Source organism: Calliphora vicina, chromosome 2 (genome assembly GCF_958450345.1).
Source record: "Calliphora vicina chromosome 2, idCalVici1.1, whole genome shotgun sequence".
Lineage (NCBI taxonomy): Eukaryota > Metazoa > Arthropoda > Insecta > Diptera > Calliphoridae > Calliphora > Calliphora vicina.
Genome location: NC_088781.1, coordinates 128269662 through 128286026, shown reverse-complemented (window position 1 = coordinate 128286026; position 16365 = coordinate 128269662). Strand labels below are relative to the sequence as shown.

The window sequence follows — 16365 nt, the reverse complement described above, 5'->3', positions numbered from 1 at the left end:
CTAAACGTTTCTGGTAGACATTTTGTTTTTATATAGGAATTTCCTTAATTGTTTTAATGCAGGACTATTCAATTTGAAATTACGTTATAAATTTATTATTTTGTATGACATATATGAGATCATCAAAGAGATCGTTCTGCATAGATCGTAACAAATAGTATTCGGACTGGTCAAGGTCTGGATTATAAAGTGGGTGAGACAAAACCACTTCATTCTAAAGAGATTTAACAGATATGGCTTAATGTGGGCGAACGTTTAATGGAATATTTATTTTTATTTATTACGGTTATTATTATTTATTACGCTACGTTATTATTTATTACGGTTTTATTTTTGGCAGCATATTCTGGGCGTTTTTCGGCAAATGCTCGCTACATGCTCGAATCATTTGCGTTTGCTACAGGTTCGCTGTGATATTTTGGTCAGATTTCAGTAGCTCATAATAGAGAATTACCTTATCGCCATGGATATTTGGCTTTAGTGTCGATTCGGCTCATCGAGCTTCACGCATGATCTCTTACGCTTCGTGTTATCATAATGAATGCATTTTTCATCGGAAGTAATGAGTGTGAAATGGTTGCTTGAATAGCTCCCAATGATTTTGCCAACTCTTGTTGAGTTTGACAACAATCTTCATGGAGTAATGCTTCCTATTCATGGTCTTCAAAGTTTTTTGACTAGACTTAGCGATCTTTGTCTTCTGTGTCAAAATCTATTATACCATAATTCCACACTAACTAGTCTTCTGAGTGTTGGGCTGTATAGGTTCAGAATCGTCCTTTTATTCTTTAGGTTTGGGATAACCCTCAATGATTTTTTATTTGAGTCCCTAAGATATTCCAAGTTTGGGTTGGTGTCTATATGAATGCTATCGTCTCTAAATACACTACATTGGCAAAGAAAATATTCCAGCGTTTCGTCCTCTTCATTACATGCTGCTCAGATCGTTTTCAACTTTGTCTATCCAGTATTCTTCCAAATGTTGCCCTATTTAGATTCAGATTTTCCTTTGTTATCTTTAGGTTTGGGTTTTCTCTCAATATAGTTTCTTAACTATTTTTAACTTGAATCCCTAATATATTCCAAGTTAGGCTTGATGTTCATATAAAAGTTTTCGTTTTTAACTAGACTAAATATAGGACATTGGAGCTGGTAATATTCCCACGTTTCATACTCTTCCTCACTCACTCGGCAGCTGGAATTGTCGAATAGACCAATGCGAACCAGATGAACCAGTGCGAAATGTTCTAAACATTGTTATCAAGGATAGATTAGTGCGATCCATGTGAGCCACTAAATAGTCTTCTGATTGATGGCTACATTGGTTAATTTTTAAACTTTGTGAAAGCTTTGGTGGTTTTAAGTGTGATGATATCGATACCTAATTCCATAGTGGATAACAGTTAACTCACTAACTGGATTTCGTAGTGTTTGCATATTCCATTTACTCGACTGTTTCATTGTTAGAATAATCAAGTAACTCGAAAATCAAGTTTTTGACTTAATCGAACAATAAAGTTAAGCCTTTAAATTAATCTGTTGATTGATATAATATCCTAAATTCTCTTCATGTATGGGTTTCCTCGTAGGATGTCGGCCGTTTTATCGTCTGTAAAATCCATTGTCCATTCCTTAAATTAATTTTTAAGCTTTGGCTTGCATTCGGTTTTTTCCAGGGTGATGGTTTTCATACATGATCTCATCGTAGATAGCTTGTTCCCCTTCTCATCACATGTTATCTCAAAATGTGTTTAACTATAGTTTATTTCATTCGTACGTGGTAAAACTAAGCCTTATTCGGCTTAGTTTTTAGAAGCATATTTCCAATCGGTCATGTAGTTTCTAACCATCCGTATATATGTAGATCCTCGGTTATTTCTCACTCTTGTCTCCACATTCCTTCCCTTTTGGTAATCTCATGATACAGTTAATATTTACATAATTGATTTGAATTCGATCACATCTTTTAATAACAATATAAACATCTGGAAAGAAATTTATTATCTTTTTATATTTCCTCGAAGAATGTCGGCCGTTTTATCGGCTGTAAAATCCATTGTCCATTCCTTAAATTTATTTTTAAGCTTTGGCTTGCATTGGGTTTTTTGATGGTTTTCATACATGATCTCATCCTAGATAGCTTGTTCACCTTCTCATCACATGTTATCCCAATATGTTTTTAACTGAACTAATAGTTTATTTCATTCGTACATGGTAAAACCAAGCCTTACTCGGCTTAGTTTTTAGAAGCATATTTCCATTCTGTCATATAGTTTTGAACAATCTATACATAAGTAGATCCTCGGTAATTTCTCACTCTTGTCTCCACATTCCTTCCCTTTTGGTAATCTCATGATACAGTTAATATTCACATATTTGATTTGAATTCGGTCACATCTTTTAATAACAATATAAACATCTGGAATGATATTTATTATCTTTTTATGTCTGGCTGCATGATCATTTATTAGCCATTCTCCCGCTACCGTTGCAGATTAATATTTCAACTGTATTTCGATCGATGATAATCTGTTTTCAATAGTGGACGAATTCTAAATTGCGGGTATAAATTTTAGAAGGAGTAACAAAAGTTTGGTTGCTTCTTCTTTATCAACTGACTTTCTGTTGATAGTAACAAAAAATTCTACTGACTTTCTGTTGATAGAAGGAGCAACAAAAGTTTGGTTGTTTCTTCTTTATCAACTGACTTTCTGTTGATAGTAACGAAAAATTCTATACGTGCAACCGAATCATGCGATTGACAACAAATTCGGAATCTGTTTTCTCTGTGTAGACATTATTCTCTAAGTATATCCATCATATTCTATCGATTCAGACTTGGTCTTATTATAGCCGTGTATAGAGTTCAATTACGGGCTTATGCTCCATTTCCTTCTATAGAGCTGCTCCCTATCTCATGCTTGCTGATTTCCTCATTTGGGTCCAAAAGAGTTTTTTGCTTTTTGTGAAGAGTTTGACTATGCAAGTTCTTACTTCCACAAACATTGGTGTTTGCATCGGAAGTTCGTCGGAAGGTTCGGATTCATATTTTGTCTTGTGAGCTTGAAGATTCTCGTAAAGCTCACCCTAAGATCCCTTTCCTAATCCTCCACTCTTCTAGAGACATTTGTAATAAAAGAAATCCACCTTCGATATTGTTTTCTTACATGCAGGGGGCAGATTTACACACTACATAGTTAACTTTATATTATTCATTCTATCATTCCATCTTAGTTGATAAATGGATACCAACCTAGCTAACCTTTTGTTGGTCCACGAGGAATTTTAGGGACTTCCAGTGCTAAACGTAATATTTAGGGTTAAATAAGCACCGGCTTGTATTGTTCTTTCTCTCATACTAGTGAAGACAAGACCAAAATCTAACAGGGGATACATTTGATACATACATGTGGGTTCTCTCAAAACCAATTTTTGAAAATTAACAAATCCATCAATGTGAAACTATACTCCAATGCTTAGGTTGATGAACTCCCCCAACTGTGGCCACCAAACTTTCAGTATTTTTGAAATATTGTTCAACAATGAAAATGCATTTTTTTTGTATAATGATCTATTGCTACTAACCCTGTCACACCGTGTTCTTTTTTCTAGTTCGACCAAATATAGAATGTGTTTCGGGACAACCTTAATTTTAATATTAGTTTTAGTTCAATAATTTTAAATTTTCCTTTATATGTTTTCTAAGCTTATTTTGCATAAAAACTCTATTAGAAATATTAAATACGCTACAGTTAAAGGGAGGTAAATTAAGTTATAAGCCAGCAGAACTAAAGAAACTACCCTTATACCTATTCACAACACAAAATTCACCATAACAATTTCAATTTAATTTTATGTATTTTTTCTTTAATAATATTTGGCACTAAGGCACAATATTCCACAATATCAACATTGTAGACAAAAGAATTTGAACAAAAACCTATTAAATATAAAACAAACTAAAAATATTTACGATTATTGTGAATAGAAAAAAAAACAGATATTTGCCACCAAAAAACAATCAACAAAGCAATTTATTTATTGAAATAAACATTAAAAATGCAATGAATTAAATTAATTTATAGCAAAATGTTTGAAAAATAAATAAAATATATAAGCACTTACATATATTTATATTTATTAACATAATATTAACATTTGTAATATATTTTCTTTTAATTTGCATACGAATCAAAATTTATGCTGAATTTCATAAAAACTTTTGTATATGTATTAAGAAATATGTAAAAAATAAATAAATATTTTAAAACTAATTGTTTTAAGCCTTTCTAGGGTTAATTCATTTGTAAACAGTTAAATAACGGTTCTATGGTGTAATGGTTAGCACTCTGGACTTTGAATCCAGCGATCCGAGTTCAAATCTCGGTAGAACCTTGTGTAACAACATATTTTGTTAACAATTTTATAAACTGAATAATCATCTAAAAATATCAAAAGATGCAACAAATCTTTGAAATTAACTAGGAAAGGGGTTTCAAATTGTTTAAGATTAAATCTTTGTAATCTTAAAAGATTTTGAGAAAATCTTAAAGATATACAAAAAAATATTTTTGAACTTGTGGGATTTTGAACCATTTTGTATTTACTTTGCACCGATTCCGAAAATATATGGTTCTATGGTGTAATGGTTAGCACTCTGGACTTTGAATCCAGCGATCCGAGTTCAAATCTCGGTAGAACCTTGAAAATCAAAGTTTTTTGTTTTAAATGTAAATTAAAATTTCCAAATAGAAACTGTTCGGAAATTTTCAAACAAATGAAAAGACAATGAAATTAAAGCTAAAAAATTAAAAAAAACAGGGTTTTCAGTTTAAAATTCCTTTAAAAGTTAAAGATGTAAAAGAAGTCATGAATTAAAAAATCTCCACTATTCCCCAAAATGCAGTGATATTAATTAAGTTTTCAAGACAATAGAAGTTCTATTGTATTATACCAAATATTAATTTTTATTTGAAAAAAAAAAAATATATTTTTTTTTTAATTTTAAAAATTTCTTTAATTTGAGTAACCACCTTTCAGGTTATTAGATAACATTATATTAACATGTGTATTTAAATCGTTACAAAAGTAACCGGTTCTATGGTGTAATGGTTAGCACTCTGGACTTTGAATCCAGCGATCCGAGTTCAAATCTCGGTAGAACCTGTAAATAATTTTTTATATTTTTTTCTTAACACAATTCAATAATAAATTCTTATAGAATATCAAATAATATTTTTCGAAAACCAGAAATAAATAAGCTTCCAGAGGACAAACTACCATATAAAAAGAAAAAGAATTTTAATATGATTTTTAATGCCAAATGTAATTTAGAAAGCAATAAGTTTGAAAGCATTAACTGTTGATTTTTGTTTAAGTAACCGGTTTATTTTCATTGTCTACTAAGTGTGTATATGGATCCAAGAATTTTTATTTTAAGTAACCGGTTCTATGGTGTAATGGTTAGCACTCTGGACTTTGAATCCAGCGATCCGAGTTCAAATCTCGGTAGAACCTGGAAATCAAAATTTTTGATAATTTATATTAACAAACATTTTGTTAATAGTTAATAATGTTATATTGCTAAATATTCAAATTTATAAGATTTCAAATGATGTATACACTTGGTTTTTAACATTCCAATAAAAGATTTCCTTCTTAAAACATCGAAAAATTAATGTTCATTCTCAACAATTAGAAACTGCTGATTTTTTTTTGAGTAATCGAATACTTATTTATTCTATTATGTGAAACACATACTTTTCGATTTAAAGTAACCGGTTCTATGGTGTAATGGTTAGCACTCTGGACTTTGAATCCAGCGATCCGAGTTCAAATCTCGGTAGAACCTGTAAAATAAAATTTTGTTACCAGGTCCCCCCTCTATTTATTAAATTTATGCCTATACAAATGTCATAAAATGTCTGTAAAAAGAAGCAATATTAAATATAGCAATTCTCTCAGTAGCTTTCAAATTATATATGTTTAATTACTTACTTCAATTTACCCATTACCTCGTCATATGTTCTTCTTGCGTTATTTTCCAATATGCCCCCCTCCGGTATTGATATTTCTTACAGGTGCTGTCCAAGTTTTATATTTGGCACTCATTTTAGCTTATTTTAGTTTGATCCGCGAGATGTTCTAGAAACTCCAGGAGCTTAATGTAATGTATAGATTTGAATTTCACGCCATTAGACATATTTCATACTTTTAATTAATTTTCGATTACTTTTAAGGGACAAGGAATTTAAAAATATTTAAATATCATTTAATAGGTAAGAAGACAAGCCCTTCATTATCAGTTTAAGTAAACGGTTCTATGGTGTAATGGTTAGCACTCTGGACTTTGAATCCAGCGATCCGAGTTCAAATCTCGGTAGAACCTGTAAATTAAAATAACTTTTTTCAAATTTCTAATATAAACAAATTTAAATACATATAAATACAAATATTATTTCAAAATAGACAATTTGCCCTGGATTAATAAAATTTTAAAGAATTTTATACAGAATTCAATGTTTAAGTCAACTTTATTATTTAAATAACCATAATTTTATTTGAAATTATTCTTTCTTATATTCTTTTTTATAAATAAATGTTTATTTAAACAAAAATTACAAATATTTTATCAACATAATTACACAATTTGCACTGAATTCGTAAAATGTTAAAAAATTCGCTCTATTTTGAACGCTCAAGTAAATTTTTTTATTTAAATAAACATTTTATTTGAATCTATTATTTTCATCATAAATTCATTGCTGTTGAAAACAAAACATTTACTCTTGTGTAGATAACCGGTTCTATGGTGTAATGGTTAGCACTTTGGACTCTGAATCCAGCGATCCGAGTTCAAATCTCGGTAGAACCTAAGTTAGATTTTTTTTGGTAAATATGCATTTTAATAAATTTTTTAATATTTTGTAATCTTTTAAAATTTAAATAGTTCTTTTAACCTTCAGATTTATTGACGTTAACAATATTTGGATCAAATTTGACCTATATAGAAAATAGATTTTTTTTAAACCTAAAATTAAATAAAAGTCATAAAATATCAAAAATATCAACCACTAACTCTTAGAAAAAATTAAATTTGAATTTAAAAATAGGTCAAATTTGAGCCGAAGACCTTATAAAGATTAAATGAATTTATTACAATTATTTACTTTATAAAAGACAAGTCTTGTAAAAGTAACTGCTTGAGTTTAATGACATAATAATGCCTTTGCAAAACATTGCTTTTCGTCCTTGAGTAACCGGTTCTATGGTGTAATGGTTAGCACTTTGGACTCTGAATCCAGCGATCCGAGTTCAAATCTCGGTAGAACCTAAGTTAGAAGTTTTTTTCAATATGAATTTTACTAAAATAATAACGTTTTTATTGTAATATCTTTAAAAATTTAAGTTGTTCTTTTGTATGAATTTATTAAAATTATTTACTTTATAAAAGACAAGTCTTGTTAAAGAACTTTGGACTTTGAATCCTGCGATACGTGTTTAAATCTCGGTAGAACCTGAATATTTTTTTTCTTTAATTAGGTTTATTTGTGATCAAAGTTTCAACATTTGCTCCTACTAGTTTAAACTTTTCTTTCTTTATGCTAAAATAGTTTTATTTTCATAATTATTAAGTGTTTTATTGCCTAGAATAGAGGTGAATAAGAAAATATGAGAAAAGTAATTTTAATTTACTTTCATTCCGAATTTTCAATCAAATGAGAATTATTTCTAATCTTTTTTGCGATTTTTAGGCGAATTCAATGTCGATAACTGGTTCTATGGTGTAATGGTTAGCACTCTGGACTTTGAATCCAGCGATCCGAGTTCAAATCTCGGTAGAACCTATAAATTTTTTTAACTTTAAAAAAAGTTTTGGTGGAAAAATTATGTTTAGAAAATATATACCAGACAAACTTTAGATTACACTATACAACAAAATCAAATTTTTTCCAAAATTACAAGGTCCGACCAATAAATTTTGATAGAGGAGACAAAAAAAAAAGACACGTATATCGGCGTTTTGAAAGTTTACATCTGAATTTTATTTGAGGGGGGGTTAAAGTTTTGTTAATATTCATAAGAAACCATATGATCCTTACATTTTAGGTATAAAATGTGTTCCGCAAAGTTATGTAAACTGTTACGGAGAATATTTTTGTAGAATATGTTAACCCTCTACATCCTCAAGGCATGGGTATTTTTTGTCCTTCTCTTAATAATGAGCAAAAAACACCATTAAAACAGGGATTTAAGGGGTTAAAATGTTCCGCAAATATATTATTCGTCCCTGAATACATCAAAACGGAAAATTCAACCAGAGAGTCAGAAATAAGACATAACAAAAGAGAGTATAGGGTTAATTTCGCATTTATTAAGAATTTTAAAATATAAAGTATTGGCTATTGTTAGCTGTGATATTTTCCCATCTTTCTGGCAACATTTTTATTCCGAGCCAAAAAAACTTATCATCTTTTGGAGCCAAGAACGAATCAAGTGAAGTTTATCCCAAAAGATAAAGTATTGGCTATTGTTAGCTGTGATATTTTCCCATCTTTCTAGCAACATATGGATTCCGAGACAAAAAAAAAATTATCTTTTGGAGCAAGAACGAATCAAGTGAAATTTATCCCAAAAGAGCGTTTTGCATCAATCGAAACAAATAGTAATCGGACGGGGCACGGTCTGGACTATAAAGCGGGCGAGGCAAAACTTATCTTACACTTCGGTTTATTTAAATTGATCTATTTTTTATCATAAGTAATGATTCCGTGCAAACATGATTTTCTTTTCAAACACCATTTCGGACATGAAAAATCGTCTTTCAAGGACCCTCGTCTTCAAATCGTGTGGTAACCAATTTCGAAATTGTTGCCTCAGTTGAGTTTGACAACAATCTTCATGGAGTAATGCCTCCAATTCTTGGTCTTCAAACTTTTTTGGCTGGCCTGGTTGATCTTTGTCTTCCATGTCAAAGTTACCACTTCAATACGTCTAATATGAAAACACTCGTAGGTTTGGAAATCATTGTGTTACACTAAAATCTGTTTTACATACTAATTTTGTATTAATGAAAATATGGATTCAAATTTGTAGCAAAACATCTGTGCACAGAGAAAACAGATTCGTGATAGCAACCGAATTTGTTGCCAATCGAATGATTATACCATAGTAACCGAATTTTACAGTTGTGACTACAAAATTTTGGAAGGGGTAACAAAAGTTTGGTAGCTTCAACCGAAATTCTTCTTTGTTAACTGACTTTCTGTTGATAGAACTTAAAAATTCTATATGTGCAACCGAATCATTCGATTGGAAACAAATTCGGTTGCTATCACGAATCTGTTTTCTCTGTGTGGAAACCAGTCAAATAAATTTTGTTATATCCATGTTTTAACCGATTTGATCGTATATATAGAATTATAATACCTTCTTAACAAATGAACGGTTCTATGGTGTAATGGTTAGCACTCTGGACTTTGAATCCAGCGATCCGAGTTCAAATCTCGGTAGAACCTGCTAAAGATTATAATTTTAGCTACTTTCATATCAATCATATAATTCAAACTCTTTGAGATAAATTCAAATCTCTGAATTTATCTATTGATTGATTTTATATCCAAATTCCATATCTTTGTCTACAACTACAATTTCAATTTCCAAGTTCTTTTCAATGGATCCATTTTTCGTCGCAAGTAATGATTGGGTGCAAGTCGTTACTTGCTGCTTGACTAGCTGCCAATGATTTTGCAAGCTCTTGTTGAAGTTTACAACAATCTTCATGGAGTAATGCATCCAATTCTTGGTCTTCAAACTGTTTTGTCTTCCGTGTCAAAATCAGCACTTCTGAACCACAAAAACCATCTCTCGCATTTTGACACGTTTGGAATACATTTGCCATAATCATTGGTTAGCAATCTGTGTGATTCAGCTTCAGCAAATATTGATTAGAAATGTTTGATATTAAAAATGCTCTAATATATTGAAAATTCAAAAGTTTAGAATTATATATATGAAAATAATTCTTCGTTCATTCAAACTGTGTTAAAGACATGCAGTGCTTAAACTCGTAGATATGGAAATATCACATTTCTTCTTCATCAATGTAACCTCTTCATCAAATAAATGCTAAGAAATAAAAAATTTAAACTAAATATCTTATTAAAATCTTAAATAGAAACATGCAGATAGTAAAATTGGTAGCAATTCTTGCATCTTTTAACACAATTTTGATAATGTTCTTTATTTATTTTATCCACAACATAAACCATTAAATAAAAAATAAACCCATTTAAAAATTGATAAGGAAGTCAGCTACAAGCTATCCGGTTCTATGGTGTAATGGTTAGCACTCTGGACTTTGAATCCAGCGATCCGAGTTCAAATCTCGGTAGAACCTGTATAAATATTTTTATTCTTCAGCAAGCAACATTCTAAAAGATTTTGATTATAAAAATGGAAATAAATACAGATTTGCATAATATAATTTTAAATATATATATTTCCAATGTTTTTAAAAATGTTTTGTTTTAAAGCCCTTTGAAAAAATATTTGCTGAATTCACAACAATTTGTATCATGTATCTTGTATTAAATACAATTTTTATTAGTTTGTGAACACCCATTGTATATTGTATGAATATGTTTTTGAAAGCGTAGTATGTATAACAAGTAGACCGACTCTAATTTTTTTCAAATTACTCTCTCACATATACCCGTATATGTGTGCTCAGAGAAATTTATAGCTGTAAACCAATACAACTTTTTAAAAACATACAAAATAAAAGTGTATAAGTGTATTTAATTTTTGTATGAAAATTTCCAACAAGCTTACACTATTGTATTTGAATTCAATAATACACTCGATACAATGATACAAGGGGTTTTGTGAATTCAGCAATTATCTCTTAATGAATAAAGATCAATATAAATATTTATGCAAAAATTGCTGACTTGTAACACTGTGCAAATTTTGCTATTTTTTTGCAAAATATTTTACACAAACGAGAATTTTAAACATGTTTTCTTTTAATTATTTTGCTCATAATTGTCTGTCAACTTCAAATGTGCAAAAATCATGCGCTTAAAATAACCGGTTCTATGGTGTAATGGTTAGCACTTTGGACTCTGAATCCAGCGATCCGAGTTCAAATCTCGGTAGAACCTAGGAAGTTAATTTTTTTTTTGTTTAAAATATTGAAACTATTTGGCTTTAGAAAAAACTTTCTTTAAAGGAATAATTTCATTTCGAGTACCGAGAATAATAGGCAGTATTTCAGTTAACAACTCGACTGAAAAACAATAATGCAATTGTAAATAATGCAATATTATAAAATCTGAAAGCTATTCAGAAATTGTACGTTGTTTTTAACCTCCTATTACTTAATATTTCTTTGTATGTCATGCAGAGCATATGAGGAGCTGTGGAACAAAATGTACTTTTTTGAAAATTTAAAAATTTTGGGTAATTGATTTTTTCTAGAAAAAAAAATATAAAAATACCAAAAAATCAATTTGTAAAAAAAATCGATAAAGTACCTTTTGTTCTGCAGCTCCTTATATTTGAGGCGCAGGACACGACTTGCCAATGTTGGTTAAAACTTATCTAAACTACGTTATCTATATCGATTACTTCTATAAATTATCGATTACTGGTCATGGGAAAAATCTGTATTTATTTGAAGTTAGGTTATTTTGATGCCAGATTCATAACGGTTCTATGGTGTAATGGTTAGCACTCTGGACTTTGAATCCAGCGATCCGAGTTCAAATCTCGGTAGAACCTGTGCAAATATTTTTTTATAAATTTCTTGTTGGAAAAACCATACATTTTTTTTGAGGAAATCATATAAATTTTTGTGGAGCTGTTGGCATTAGCTTCTACTTTTCAAACAAGTGAACATTTTAGTCATTGTTCGACCAATTTCACCCATTTTAAGATGATTCCTACTTCTGTATGAATGTGTACGTCAACAAACAAAATTGTCGAATTTAGGACGATATCAATCCACATGAGATCCAAAAAAGTTGAATACATCCCGAAAAAGTCACTGTTTGGTGTGGATTTTGGGCTGGCTGCGTCATCGGTTCATATTTCTTTGAGAACGACGTTGGACACTCGTCGAAGTGGCTGTCATTTATTCGGTTTGTTTAGTGAAAGTGATGAAGCCCATTTGTGGTTGAATAGGTAGGTCAATAAATAAAATTGTTGACCACTTAAAATCCCTGACCATCCAATGCATATCTAAAACGGTCACTGTTTTGTGGGTATTTTAGACCGGCGGTGTCATCGGTTTATATTTCTTTGAGAACGACGTTGGTCAGGTCATCTCCGTCACCGGTGAACACTATAGGTAGATTACTTTTGGTTTTATTTGGAGATTTCAACAGGACAGCGCTACTTGCAACACAGCTCAGCCATATTGGAGGTAATGCGAATTGGCTACCGATATCTTGCGATTTGACCCTATTAGACTTTTCCTTAAGGGGTTTTCATTAGTTGTAGGTATATGCGAATAAGTCATATTTATATGTTATGTTGTAGTGTTATTTCATGCCCAGCCATGCTATCTCACGCTCATTTTTCTGTTTAAGTTGTGCATAGGAAGTACATATTCAGTGATTATAAAAGTTTTTAAATTTATAAATAACCCTTTTTTGTTTGTTGCGCATACAATGCATCAAATTAATTTAACAATTAATTTTAGAAATGATTTTATTTGAATAAATTCTTAAAACATTTATTCAAAATACAGGGTGGGAAATTTGAGCTACCAAAGCACTTTATAAGCAAAGAAAAAACTGTTATTTGGCTGGAGGAATTTATAACGGTTCTATGGTGTAATGGTTAGCACTCTGGACTTTGAATCCAGCGATCCGAGTTCAAATCTCGGTAGAACCTTGTGATCATCTTTTTTTCTTTATGTTTTTCATTTTACATTTTAAATGAATTATATGCCAACATTTATATTATTTTATTAATTAATTAATAAGAGGTTTATTAAATAATTGTATATAAAATAATTTTATTAAAATTTAATTTGATTAAATGAATTCCTATGAAATTCATATCACATTTAATAAAATTCTTCCTTTGTTATTAATTAGCATATATTATTTTACAAAATATCTCATTATCTTTGCACCAGCAGCAGCAACTAGCCTGATGTTATAGATAAATATTATGATAGCAAGGAGAGAGCAACATGTTGCATGGTCACAGAGACATATAATACAGTACCTACATTGTATATCGTTAGCTAAAATGCAAAAGGCTTTAAATAAAATGTTAGTAAATGTATAGGAGAGGCAAAACAAATGTTTTAAAATTGCTTTAGAGTTAATTATAAAGAGTAAGGTATAACCAACGAGCCGATCTATGTACAGATTGTTCAAAAATAATTGACCGAGCGGGAATGGGCTACTACGAACTAAGCCTAAATATATCTTATACTATCTATAGATAGTATAAGATATATCTGGCTGATGTCATTGCAATTATAGAAGGTATTAAATGATTCAAGTGGATTGATAACTCTTAATTCAATTGCGAAAATCTTGAGCTAATATGGGTGCCAAACCCCATGGCATAATCGAAAGCGAAAATACGGGTAAACAGTCCTAGATGGGATCATGTATGGATCCTTCGCAAAGTTTAAACATGATATTCACAAATTGGCAATAGTTAATCATCTGGGAAACTAGAAGAACGATCGACATACTACATATTAATAAACTCGCACAAAAAAAGAAGAACAAAAATTCTGAATCTAAATCAGTGGTGGCCAACGATAGAGTGCTTAATATGCATATGTTGTAGTGAATAAATAAAAGAGTACACCAATGGAATGCGTGTGCTTTGCACTGAAAAAATTGTATGAAATTGTTTTTGTTTTCAGTTTACTTTGTGTTTTTTTACTGAGAGCATTCGTATTGCGTATGTATTAGTGAGAATAACTACCCCGCGGTAGTGTTTGGCCACCAATGATCTAAATCATTGGTAGGCGTTCATATTGTTGAGATTACGAACATTTTCGTGAATTTACACGTACACAACCCGAAAGTTAACAAAACACACAGCAAGAGCGTAAAAAATACAAACTACTCATTTAGTTGCAAACAATAGAGCGTAAAAATACAAATATTTCATTCTGTTGCTTGATGTTATTGTGGATTTTTTTATTTTTAACCCATACATGCACACAAACTACAATTTCTCTTTTTGCGCTTCCCTGATCTAAATAGACCAACACTCAGAATACCAATTAGTGTATTAACTGGACATACAACTGTAATTGAAGATTTATCTCTCTCGTACTGGTCTATACGACAATGCGCTCTGTAGAGAGTGTGAAGAGAGAACGAAACGCTGAATCATTATATGGACCAATGCAATGTTCTGTATTTAAACGGGTAAGAAACAAAATTGAAGAGACCGGGTTCTTAACCTAGCCTACTTTGGTTTTCTAGGATGCAAAATGAAAATGGAGAAATACAATATCCTTAAGAATACACAAAATATCCTAAGGTCCCTGCGATCAACATAATGTGTATAAGATATGAAGTCTTAGTACTAAAGGGGTCTTCTAATAGGGACTTCATAATTTTGACATTTGATAGCGTCCATATTGTTGAAGCATCATCTGTCGAATTGGCTGTCATTTATTCAGTTTGTTTTGCCAAATCGCCAGGATATAGCGTTCAATAACACATGCAAATGATCAAATTGTGGGTGGGTGTTCTGCTCGGGAAACGTTCCAGCAGCTGTACGCCCATTTTACGTTGAGAATGATTTCTGGATAAAAGGAAATAAACGGGTACGTCAACAAACAAAACTGTCGAATGTGGGATGATACCAATCCACATGAGATCGAAGAGCGTCCAATGCATCCCGAAAAAGTAAATGTTTGGTTTGGATTTTGGGATGGCGGCGTCATGTTGTTCTGAATTGCGTTTTTCATCGATCAAATAGTATTAGCACCCGGCAAGGTCTGACCTATAAGGTGGTTGGGGCAAAACTTCCCAACCACTTAATTTCAAATACTTTTTAACAGGTATTGCATTATGTGGGAGAGCGTTGTCATGATGAAACATAACGGTTCCATGTCTGACCGCATATTCTTGGTATTTTTGGCCAATTCTTGTTGCGTTCGGTACAGGTTCACTGTAATGGTCTGCTTAAATTTCGACGTCTCATGGATTCGCCATGGATTCGGATGGTTGGCCGGGCTTCGCATACGAGCTCTTACGCTGCGGGTTATCGCAATTGTACCATTTTTCATCGCAAGTAATGATTTGGTACAAAAATTATTTTCCTTTATAGCGTTCCAACATCGTTTTTGACATGCAAAATCGTCTTTCAAGATCTCTCGGCTTCAATTCGTATGGTACACAATTTCCCTGTTTTTGGATGAATTCTGCTGCTCGCAAACGTTTTGCAGCTTGAGTAGCTAGTAGCTACCAATGATCTTGCAAGCTCTAGTTGAGTCTGATAACAATCTTCATGGGGTAATGTCTCCAATTCTTGGTCTTCAAACATTTTTGGCTGGCCTGGGAGATCTTTCTCTTCCGTGTCAAAATCACCACTTCTTCACCGAACAAACCATCTCTCGTAAATTGAAACCCATGGAACACATTCACCATAACCTTTGGTGAGCAAAGGTTATGGTGAATGTGAGCAACGCTGTGTTTCAGCGCACTTTTTTTCAAATTAAAGCAAAACTTCCCACATATAATGCTTTGTTAGCACAAAATTCGATATTCTCGGAGCAGAAAAAACATTTTTGTTCAATAACTAAGTTAGAATATTTTGTTATTAAAAATTAAAAAGATACTCCATATAATGTAAGTCCCGCATTTTTAAGTCATACACCCAATAAAATTACTTAGAAATTGATTGTTTTTAATATTGATTCAGTGTCAGTCTTGAAATTTTACGGACTTTTCACTTATTTTAAATATCTTAATAGTACTTAATCTACTACATTAATTTAAAAATGTAATATACATAAAAATATATATCTTTTTGTTATTTTGCTTTCATTTTTATTATACGACTTCAATTTTAATAATTTTAAAATAGTACTAAATGTACTATTAAATATAGAAATTAAAAAACATAATAAAAAAGTAATTTTTTTAATAGTGTTTCAATATCATTATAGAAATTATGCGGATTTTTCACTTTTTTCTAATTTTTCAGATAGTACTGAATCTACTACCAAATTGAAAAAGCAGTAAATTTAAAATAAAGCATATTTTTATTCAATATGCTGTATTTGTTTCCTAAATATATTTATTGTAGCTAAATTTATAATATTTTAAAATAGTAGTTAGTACTACTAAAGTAAAAATGTAGTAATCTTCA

At 31.0% G+C, this 16365-nt stretch overlaps 14 non-coding genes across 14 annotated transcripts; all 14 read left to right on the top strand.

Annotated features, from left to right (window-relative positions):
• Positions 1-4323: 4323 nt before the first annotated feature.
• Positions 4324-4395, top strand: TRNAQ-UUG (transfer RNA glutamine (anticodon UUG)). The gene has a single exon. It is a non-coding gene; the product is annotated as a tRNA-Gln (tRNA).
• Positions 4396-4631: 236 nt separating this feature from the next.
• TRNAQ-UUG (transfer RNA glutamine (anticodon UUG)) lies at positions 4632-4703 on the top strand. The gene has a single exon. It is a non-coding gene; the product is annotated as a tRNA-Gln (tRNA).
• A 391-nt stretch (positions 4704-5094) lies between these two features.
• On the top strand, positions 5095-5166 carry TRNAQ-UUG (transfer RNA glutamine (anticodon UUG)). Its single transcript has one exon. It is a non-coding gene; the product is annotated as a tRNA-Gln (tRNA).
• A 279-nt stretch (positions 5167-5445) lies between these two features.
• TRNAQ-UUG (transfer RNA glutamine (anticodon UUG)) lies at positions 5446-5517 on the top strand. The gene has a single exon. It is a non-coding gene; the product is annotated as a tRNA-Gln (tRNA).
• A 262-nt stretch (positions 5518-5779) lies between these two features.
• Positions 5780-5851, top strand: TRNAQ-UUG (transfer RNA glutamine (anticodon UUG)). Its single transcript has one exon. It is a non-coding gene; the product is annotated as a tRNA-Gln (tRNA).
• Positions 5852-6316: 465 nt separating this feature from the next.
• On the top strand, positions 6317-6388 carry TRNAQ-UUG (transfer RNA glutamine (anticodon UUG)). The gene has a single exon. It is a non-coding gene; the product is annotated as a tRNA-Gln (tRNA).
• A 414-nt stretch (positions 6389-6802) lies between these two features.
• TRNAQ-CUG (transfer RNA glutamine (anticodon CUG)) lies at positions 6803-6874 on the top strand. Its single transcript has one exon. It is a non-coding gene; the product is annotated as a tRNA-Gln (tRNA).
• A 387-nt stretch (positions 6875-7261) lies between these two features.
• On the top strand, positions 7262-7333 carry TRNAQ-CUG (transfer RNA glutamine (anticodon CUG)). Its single transcript has one exon. It is a non-coding gene; the product is annotated as a tRNA-Gln (tRNA).
• A 442-nt stretch (positions 7334-7775) lies between these two features.
• Positions 7776-7847, top strand: TRNAQ-UUG (transfer RNA glutamine (anticodon UUG)). The gene has a single exon. It is a non-coding gene; the product is annotated as a tRNA-Gln (tRNA).
• Positions 7848-9446: 1599 nt separating this feature from the next.
• TRNAQ-UUG (transfer RNA glutamine (anticodon UUG)) lies at positions 9447-9518 on the top strand. The gene has a single exon. It is a non-coding gene; the product is annotated as a tRNA-Gln (tRNA).
• Positions 9519-10327: 809 nt separating this feature from the next.
• TRNAQ-UUG (transfer RNA glutamine (anticodon UUG)) lies at positions 10328-10399 on the top strand. The gene has a single exon. It is a non-coding gene; the product is annotated as a tRNA-Gln (tRNA).
• Positions 10400-11093: 694 nt separating this feature from the next.
• Positions 11094-11165, top strand: TRNAQ-CUG (transfer RNA glutamine (anticodon CUG)). The gene has a single exon. It is a non-coding gene; the product is annotated as a tRNA-Gln (tRNA).
• Positions 11166-11712: 547 nt separating this feature from the next.
• Positions 11713-11784, top strand: TRNAQ-UUG (transfer RNA glutamine (anticodon UUG)). The gene has a single exon. It is a non-coding gene; the product is annotated as a tRNA-Gln (tRNA).
• Positions 11785-12828: 1044 nt separating this feature from the next.
• TRNAQ-UUG (transfer RNA glutamine (anticodon UUG)) lies at positions 12829-12900 on the top strand. Its single transcript has one exon. It is a non-coding gene; the product is annotated as a tRNA-Gln (tRNA).
• The last annotated feature ends 3465 nt before the right edge of the window (positions 12901-16365 follow it).